Source organism: Pollachius pollachius (genome assembly GCF_949987615.1).
Source record: "Pollachius pollachius genome assembly, chromosome: 8".
NCBI lineage: Eukaryota > Metazoa > Chordata > Actinopteri > Gadiformes > Gadidae > Pollachius > Pollachius pollachius.
In genome coordinates this window covers 24,261,134-24,271,576 of record NC_136941.1, presented here as the reverse complement: position 1 = coordinate 24,271,576, position 10,443 = coordinate 24,261,134, and the positions used below count along the sequence as shown (strand labels likewise).

The window sequence follows — 10,443 nt, the reverse complement described above, 5'->3', positions numbered from 1 at the left end:
TAGCCTGTTCTCATATAGGCTAGGTTTTTTGGAATCCCTTGAAACCGCTTAGAGATTGGATCGAATTCCCCTTGACGAAGGGGTGGCGAGCTAGTGACGAAAACACCTCCTTATCCCAAGGAGTGGATCGGATGACCTGTAATGAGAAGCATCACCTCCCATCAGGGGAACACGTTCTGAAGCGCACACGTGACCATTGACTAACTTTTTGACTTACGACCTGACATTTTGACTTGAAGTACATTGAACCAAGGAACACTTGCAAGGATTTTATTTTGTTTTATTTTATTTTTCCTTATGGACATTCCGCACCCATTTATTGATGTTTAAAAGAAATTGTTTTGAATTGTTCTAATGTTACCGGATATTGATTATTATTGAAAATTGAATATTACTGATTGCACTTCAATCTATTTTTTTATTTTTCTAAAAGCAAATATAATTCATCTAAACGTAATCAGTGGCTCCAGTTGATCATTGTGTGTGTCCTTTTATTCTTCCCTCCGTACGAACCTGGTAACTAGCCCACATCTGAATATATTCTATTGCCCATTGGGGTTACATAACCTTATCGAATTAAATTTCCAAAGTAACCTTCCCATACTGGAGCTGAATAAATGGCACACACTGTTGCATGCACTGCACCAGGAGTAGGTAATATATTAGTTATTACTACTTATTTAGCTTCAACGATACACGAAGTCAACATAATTGGAACGTCCATGTAGGCCTACGCAGCAGCAATACGCGCAGGTGATTGCCGCATGATATGCCGCATGGCATATCATTATTAACTATCGTATTTTCTCTGAGATAAAGTAAAACGTCAGGTGGTTCCATCGTTTCCACCAAGAACTACATTTTTGCAATAGGCCTACAGTTGGGCATTTTCTTGTCGAGTAGCCTGGTGTTAATACATTTTGGGGTTAGGGTTGACGCATTGTTCCTTTATCTCGGGTAATTTTCCATATATAAAATGAACGATATTGACTCACCTTTCATGATAGTCAGCAGCTGACGTGCGGGGCCTGGGCAACAACATCCCGATCCTGAACATGAAGCTCTCCTACTCAGCTGAAAGGAATTGAGTTGTAATGTTATGTTGATGGCCGACTTCCACGATCGTTTGAGAGTCTGAGTCTGGCTGACTCAGCTGAGAACCATGCATTCCGTGATTCCATTCACCGCTACCGGAAACTCGACTGAACGAACGAACGAACGAACGAGGGAGGAGCTGAGTCCTACTGACTCAAAGAACCGTAGATGATTCGATTCACTGCTACTGGAAACTCGACTGAACGAACGAACGATTCGCGAACGACTCCTCTTGGCGAACTGAATCACGCGAACTGGTTCGCGGAAACGAATCAATAAATCCATCTCTATTATTATGATGCATACTTCTAAAAATGTCAATTTGTAGTATATTATTATGTCACATATTTCTGAAATGTATATTATTATGTCACATATTTTTTGAAATACCAATTTTCAATGCATGCTGAAAATATGTTATGATTATTATGTGGGTATTCTAGGTACACATTTGATATAATTGCATGCTGAATGTGGAACATTGTGCTGTTATGATTAGAAAGGTTTTATGGTAACATTAGAACAAATTGTAGGGATCAAAATGTTAAAATATAGCACATTTGTTAAGTCTTTTTTACCTACAACCAGGTTGAAATCCCTGAGAATCTTGCAGGTTGAAAGCCCTGAACAAGCTTGAAGGTTTTTTACTGATAACCAAATGTAGTGCTAATCTGGTCTAAGGGCACATAGTCTTAGCGATAGTTCAAGTAACAAGGGAAGTACGACTACTTTCTTTCGTTGGGAACTTATCGGCCCCAAAAGGGAGGATATATGGGAGAATTTAACCATTACTTTTATATTAACTATGAGTATTATCAGCCCTATATATCAGGTATATACATTAATGGTGGAAAGCAGCAAAACCACCTCTGGATTTAGAGGAGGGCCTCACACGGCGCCAGAGAGTCTAGGGCCAAGGCGAACTGACATCCCCCCATTGTTTAGATTAACTGCAGAAGATGACCAAATACTTAAAGGAATGTATGGCTGACCGTCCTTTCCATATAAGGCAATTCTGACTGCTTTCTTCAAGAACACGACAGTATGTGGGCATATGAGACCCACGAACGTGAATGCCGTCTTAGAAGACGCGATGTGTTTTTTTACCTCCATAAGTTTTCCATCTACTAATCAGTTGGTGGTGTTAATTTTTCTATTTTGACTTTATATTTTCGGTGTGGTGCTTATTGCTTAGAGAATGGTCATCTGAGATGACCAAGGAGGGAATTGTGACGCAAATAAGATGCAATAACTGCACATAGCCACAAGGGGAGCAGGACCAAACATATAAGCTGTAATAACTGCACATAGCCACAAGATGGCAGCATCATCTGACATGAGGAAGCCGGAGGCGGGCTCTCAAAACTATAGCCAATCAGAGCATGTACTAAGTCATGTAGGCCATGCCTACTCGGTATTTAAACAGATGCATGCCCCAAGGAGGGCAGAAACACACGGTAGCTCATTTGCATAGATGATCGGCTTGGTGTCTCTCCACGCGTGTATATACAATTCCCCTCTCTTTGCTTCATAGTTACCATACCGAAACTATACCAAATAAAGCGAGTTAAACGCGATCCTGATTCGATTACCTTTTCTAAAAGGTAATCGAATCAGGCTCTCAAGTGTTTAGGTATATACAATTCTCGATGTTAAAATGTTGGTTTGTCTGGTTGTGTTTGTGTCTGTGGTTGTGTTTTTGTTCTGTTGTACTCTGTGTATGTTAAGCAAGCAATGATGCACTGTGTCCAAGACAAATTTCCCCACGGGGACAATAAAGTCGAACCTTGACCTTGACCAATTCAAGAATGTCTTAGAATAACTTTATGGTTGATGGTATCTTTGTTCGAAACTATATAAATCAATTTCAATAAATGACAATTTTTTCTATTGAATATTTAAACATTGGATATTCAGGAGGCATCTGAACTTTGATAAATCCTTTTCCCGGGGCCAAATGTCACTCTAGTCTGTGACATTCACGACGTCCCCACAATACATCTTGTATGGTTTTGTTTCAATTAAACTTTATGTTAAGTATCTGATCAACGAGAACTTACAGGTGTGCGAAATGTCCCCACTCAACACGGTTAATTCAAGATGTGTGAATTGTCCCCACTAGGCATAGTCTATGTGACAGCAGACATAGGTTGACCAGTAGGACAAAATATGACGGTAGAATTCTTTCTCACTAGTCCGGTATTGTTACGTAAATTAAGCACATAAGCTGCATTACCCCCACATAGCCACAAGGGAGCAGGACCAAACATAAGCTGTAATAACTACACATAGCCACAAGGAGAGCAGGACCAAACATATAAGCTGTAATAACGACTCCAGCCACAGATGGCAACATCTTTAACACACATGAGGAAGCCGGAGGCAGGCTATCAAATCATAGCCAATACGTCACATAGGCCACGCCTACTCGATACAAACACAGAACTGGAGTCAGATGAGGGCAGAATCACACAGCAGCCCCGTTGCTGGTAGATATAAATACAATTACCCTCCTTTTGCTTCATAGTTACCATACCGAAATACTTGGAACAAATAAAATGAGTTCAAAGTGATCCGGTTTGGACTGCTTTCTTCAAGAACACGACAGTATGTGGGCATGTATTTGACCCAAGAGAAAAAGCAGGACAAAATATGATAGTGGAATTCTTTCTCGCTAGCCTGTTGTGTGGGCATGTATTTGACCCATGAGACATATATTTTAGAAAATGTATTAAAATAATAAAATATTATGCAGTGTTTACATGAAATTGACTGTTTTACTTTTTGTATCAAATTGCAGATGACTACATGTGAACCTGACAAGCCCTGTGTGAGAAAGCTGCCAGTTCAGAGGACACTGGTCAACAGGTAATTCATGGCCATCACTTAATATTTACCTCTAGTGTCTTCTAGTCACCTTGGCGTCTTCTGTTGTTTTCTTTAAGCAGGTAAATGAAAAGAATATGATAATTAGGAGGGGAATCTATTATGGATCAGGTCTTCCAAACAGTTTTCTGTAATGCTTGTATAAGGCTAATGATTAAGGGATATTTAGGACACATCTAAACCCTGATGAGTCGTTTCCCCGGGTCAAAATGTCACTGTAGTCTGGGAAATTCACGACGTCCCACAATGCACCTTTGATGGTTTTGCTTCAGTGAAATGTTACGTTAAGTATCTGATAACCAAGAACGTACAGGTGTGTGAAATGTCCCCACAGGACAAGACAGTTTTTTTTCAATAACTTCCACTGTCAAAGGAACCATGGCTGTCTTTTTAATGTGCTAAAATAGATTTTTTTTCAATTGTGTATATACAGTGGGGCAAAAAAGTATTCAGTCAGCCACCATTGTGCAAGTTCTCCCACTTAAAAAGATGAGAGAGGCCTGTAATTTTCATCATAGGTATACCTCAGCTATGAGACAAAATGAAAAAAAAAATCTAGAAAATCACATTGTCTGATTTTTAAAGAATGTATTTGCATATTATGGTGGAAAATAAGTATTTGGTCAATAACAAAAGGTAATCTCAATACTTTGTTACATGCCCTTTGTTGGCAATGACAGAGGTCAAACGTTTTCTGTAAGTCTTTACAAGGTTTTCACACACTGCTGCTGGTATTTTGGCCCATTCCTCCATGCAGATCTCCTCTAGAGCAGTGATGTTTTTGGGCCTTCGCTGGGCAACACAGACTTTCAACTCCCTCCAAAGATTTTCTATGGGGTTGAGATCTGGAGACTGGCTAGGCCACTCCAGGACCTTGAAATGCTTCTTACGAAGCCACTCCTTCGTTGCCCGGGCGGTGTGTTTGGGGTCATTGTCATGCTGAAAGACCCAGCCACGTTTCATCTTCAGTGCCCTTGCTGATGGAAGGAGGTTTTCACTCAAAATTTCACGATACATGGCCCCATTCATTCTTTCCGTCACACGGATCAGACGTCCTGGTCCCTTGGCAGAAAAACAGCCCCAAAGCATGATGTTTCCACCCCCATGCTTCACTGTAGGTATGGTGTTCTTTGGATGCAACTCAGCATTCTTTCTCCTCCAAACACGACGAGTTGAGTTTTTACCAAAAAGTTATATTTTGGTTTCATCTGACCATATGACATTCTCCCAATCCTGTTCTGGATCATCCAAATGCTCTCTAGCTAGACATGCACTGGCTTTAGCAGGGGGACACGTCTGGCACTGCAGGATTTGAATCCCTGGCGGCGTAGTGTGTTAGTGATGGTAGCCTTTGTTACTTTGGTCCCAGCTCTCTGGAGGTCATTCACTAGGTCCCCCCGTGTGGTTCTGGGATTTTTGTTCACCGTTCTTGTGATCCTTTTGACCCCACAGGGTGAGATCTTGTGTGGAGCCCCAGATCGATGGAGATTATCAGTGGTCTTGTATGTATTCCATTTCCTAATAATTGCTCCCACAGTTGATTTCTTCACACCAAGCTGCTTACCTATGGCAGATTCAGACTTCCCAGCCTGGTGCAGGTCTACAATTGTGTTTCTGGTGTCCTTTGACAGCTCTTTGGTCTTGGCCATAGTGGAGTTTGGAGTGTGACTGTTTGAGGTTGTGGACAGGTGTCTTTTATACTGATAAGGAGTTCAAATAGGTGCCATTAATACAGGTAACGAGTGGAGGACAGAGGAGCCTCTTAAAGAAGAAGTTACAGGTCTGTGACAGCCAGAAATCTTGCTGGTTTGTAGGTGACCAAATACTTATTTTCCACCATAATTTGCAAATAAATTCTTAAAAAATCAGACAATGTGATTTTCTGGATTTTTTTTTCATTTTGTCTCTCATAGCTGAGGTTTACCTATGATGAAAATTACAGGCCTCTCTCGTCTTTTTAAGTGGGAGAACTTGCACAATTGGTGGCTGACTAAATACTTTTTTGCCCCACTGTACATTGACTGTATATATAGTTGATCATCAATTATTCATTAACATTTTTTTAAATGTTTGATATGTTAACTACATTACAAAATTGCAAAACAGTAGTCTAATTTTTTTTATCCAATACTGGTCAGAGAAAATTTAAAAGCAATTGTCAAATTGTCTTTTATTGGTTAATACTTTTTAAATTATTATTGGCAGTTTATCAATTAATGATTAACATCAATACTTTATAAAGATGTTCTCGTTTTCCATTCCTATTTTTTGGAAAGACTGTTAACTTCACTCCCAACCTTTACCCTTTAAGTGTAATATAACATTTGTGTCAATGCATTGTACTTTTTCAAAAAAATAATTTTCAGGTCTAATTCAGCATATTCCAATGCGTTTTGAATTTACTGTTTCATTGCAAAATTGCGTAATGACCTCAAATATTTCTTGTGTTACAGACAGAAAGAGAATTCCAACCTTTAAAGCATTTTGCCAGGACTCAGGCGGACAAAAAGCATCATTGTGAGTTCTCATTATATGGCTGGATCAACATTGTAGAAATGTTCAATAAGCTATTATGTACCTGATTTACTGGGATTAACATACCAAATTTAAAAAAAAATGTTTTAGATTAAAGACGCACGTCTGGAAGATCCTTATCTGTACGAAAGTACTTCAGCCAGTGAAGAAGAGTATATTCCAGAATCCACCGCAGAAGAGGACAGTGGTGCTAGCCTTCCTCTTAAACAAACAGCACGCAAGTCTCTTGATTATTTACTAAGTGACTGTAGTCCCATTTTATGTGATATTACAACACCCAATGTGGACATCAACAGCAGTACAGACTGTCAAATCACAGAAGAGGCACAACCCTGCTCAAGTCAGGACCCTAATGACGATGTGGTTGTTGGAGCATTCCACAAGAACGATGGCAAGAGGGTGTACAATAAGAGACAACATTGTGTGTATTGCAGCAAGCCATATGCCAAAATTTCAAGGCATCTTGAAAGTGCGCACAATAACAAAATGGATGCGGCAAAAGTGCCTAGTTTTCCTAAGGGGTCAAAGGAAAGAAAAAGACAATTGGTAATTTGTAAAAAAGGCAACTATGGTCAGAATGCCACTGTAATGGAGACGGGCAAGGGGCAACTTGTTCCTTGTAAACGACCACCAAAATAAGCACAGGGAGTAGATTTCATGCACTGCATACTGCCAAGGGCTGTTCTCCAGAAAGACTCTGGTGACACATGCGGATTTGCACACTCAAGCCTGCAACAAAAACCCCCAAACCTGGACAAAACCGCGTTCAGGCTTTATGCACATACACTGGGCCTGTGCCGTTACATATGAGCAAGCTACTGTGGAAAGTTGTCAGTGTAATGAATCCAGATTCGGTCACAGACATAGTAAAACGTGACAAGGTCATTATGGAAGTTGGGCAGCACATGCCCTCTACACATTGAATCAGGCCGGTGGGTGGGCGCCAGTGTGGAGAATAGGCTGTGTCATTTTTGTGAGCTCGATGAAATGGAAAATGAAATTCATTTTATTTTGTATTGTCTGTTTTATCATGATTTGCGATTAAGTTTATTCAAGAAAGTTGATGCAAAAGAAGTTCATTATATGTGTGATGCAGATATGTTAGCTTGGCTGTTCCAGTATAGAACTTTTTTGATTGCTGACTTTATTGAAAAGGCGTAGGCTAAGAGGAATATGTCTATTTATATTTAGTGTGTTTATTCTGTGCTGGATGAAATGTATTGTATAGTGTTTGATTGTTTATGTACTACACGCTTTGTGTAGTTATATCGTTGTCCTGTAATCCTATGTGGGATGGGCCACTTGTGTGGCCCATCATTCATTCATGCTCAGTAATGGTGGAATAACGGCAACAAATGAACAGTGTGTCAGAAAAAATGTGTGAACTGGGACGACTGGTTGTCAATGCCAGGAAAGTAAGGCAGTTAAATAAACTGGAGGAATTCATTATCCTTAAAAATGACCTTCAGAGGATCAAAGCTGTCAAAATTACCTGTGGCTATGATAGTGAAACTATCATTGGTTGCCATCACTGGCAACCAAACTGGGAAATGCTTTAGTAAAAGTCAGCAAGCTCTTGAAAGCTCAGGGACTAATATCCAATAACCAAGCGCTTGTGAAGTATTTTACTGAATTCCAAGACGTGCACATGAGAAATGGAATGCACTCATTTCGGCAACAGCACTGAGGAACCTCACTGAAGCAAAATGGAATGCACCCACTCTAATGCCATTCACAGAGGATGTTCAAAAACTGCACCTGTTTCTCGATAAAATGCAAGGGGTGTACAGCAGTGCACTTAAAGTCTTTCTTCAAAGGGCTAGACAGACCTTGCAAAGGTATGTTTGATGCAGACCATCCTGTCCAACAGAAGCAGGGAAGGAGAGGTTGCAAGGATGCAACCTCTCCTAACGAAGCATGCTGCAACACTTTCTACAGTCCTGAACATGACCTATACCGAGACGGGTTGTTACGTATTTTAAACACATAAGCTACCCACACATAGCCACTAGGAAGTATGATCGAACACATAAGCCGTAATTACCATACATAGCCACTAGGAAGTAGGATCGAACACATAAGCTGTAATTACGGTACATAGCCAGTAGGAAACAGGATCCGACATATAAGTTGCAATAACTATTCCAGCCACAGAGGGCAGCACCTTTAGACAGGTGAGGAGGGCGAAACCAATACGTCACATAGGCCACGCCTACTCGGTATTATAACAGGAACTGAAGCCAACGAGATCAGAAACATCCGGCAGTCCATTCTAGGGAGTTAGGTAGAGAGGCCTGCTGTTTGTCGCTCACACGCGTGTCCATACAATTCCCCTCCTTTTGCTTCATAGTTACCATACCGAAATAAAGTGAGTTAAAAGCGGTCCGGATTAGACTACTTTCTTCAAGAACGCAACAGGGCCAACTGGCCATCTTTCTTGGTCATGATATTCTGATTCATCATGAGTTCTATAGACTCCCAGACAAGACACTGCAACTTACGAAAATCAGTAAAGTCCTGATGGCTTTTCAGCAATGAAGTTTGCCGGATTTCCATGGAAAGAACCTGGATGAAATAGATCTAAATGGTATGTTTGATTTTTTTATTTTCCTTTTGTCAAATGTTTTTCATTATTAGTTTTAACATATTTATTAGCTTGGTCGGTTTGCTAGAGAAGAAGTTCCGGGTAGGGGTAAGGAGGATTCGTGCTCAGAGGAAGAAAACCGTTCATCCACTCTTCATGGTATTTGTCAGTAATTAAATGCCAAAAAGAGATGTGCTTAGTCGTTTTGTCTTTATAGTTTAGGTTTGTTGAGGGTCCGTGTATCTTTTGGTCATTGGAATTTTCCTTCATGAATGGGAATTAAAAAACGAAAAACGACTGGTTTATTTGATTTTCATTTTGAAACACAAAAACAAAAATTTAATTACGCTGAATTTTTCTTTTATTTTCATTTTCTATTTCATACATCAAAAATAAATTCACTAGTCAGCAGGAACGAAAAAACCAACCAAAAACAACCATTTATTCATATTCTCGCACCGTAAGATGTCATTTAGGCTACAACAAAGCGCGAATGAGTAAAATGTCTTTGGAGCCGTACTCAGAAATGATTTTGGACATGGCAAAACAAGGCCTCTCATCATCCGAAATCTCTGCGCGCATTTCAGCAGAAAGCGGGGGCGGGAGAGGATTTTCAGCTCGAAATGTGAGAAGATTATGTGCTGAAAACGGCGTGGAACTCAAACATCTGGAGTTGGAGGTGGCAAAAGCCATATCCGAGGTATGAAAGACTATCTGATCTTTTCTTATTTGATGTGTGTGTGCGTGGGAAAAGAAGTGAATTCTTGTCCCCACATTGACATCCTTTATCGTCACTATATAGCCTGATCTACACAACAGTAAACAGATTCCGTATGCCACCCCCATTTTACGTAGCCTATTCTCCCAATGACCAAACATATCGGCATGATTTTGGAATGTTAAAATCATGTTTGTTTTTTTCTAGACGGGACCAACATTTGGCAGAAAAATGATGAAGGGGTATCTCGCCATTAAAGGGGTTCATGCTGCTGAGACACGAATAGGATCAGTGCTCAGAACTATGCACCAACCTTACCATGAAGCAAGACGCCAGGTAGGTTATTACACTTGGCAAATTCAAGATGATTCAGGTAGCGCCGTGGTCACTTCCATGACAACCACACACATTTGTTTTCAACTTGAGAAATCAATTCATGGATCAGCGGATTATTATAGCCTAGGTGTTATGATGTGTGTATTTGTGTAAACAGAGACGTTGGTGTAAACCAGGGATCAGCTGCAGGGGCGCGTCTCTGTGGCCGTAGTAGGTTACAATAACAAATGCTTTTATTTTGAAAATAGAAATATGTTGTCTTCCGTTAGTGTAGCTTTAGAGTTAAGTT

At 40.2% G+C, this 10,443-nt stretch overlaps 1 long non-coding RNA gene across 1 annotated transcript; it reads left to right on the top strand.

Moving 5' to 3' along the window:
• Positions 1–8,962: 8,962 nt before the first annotated feature.
• Positions 8,963–10,155, top strand: LOC307079947. Its single transcript, XR_013812075.1, has 3 exons — positions 8,963–9,103; positions 9,688–9,800; positions 10,026–10,155. It is a non-coding gene; the product is annotated as an uncharacterized lncRNA (long non-coding RNA).
• The last annotated feature ends 288 nt before the right edge of the window (positions 10,156–10,443 follow it).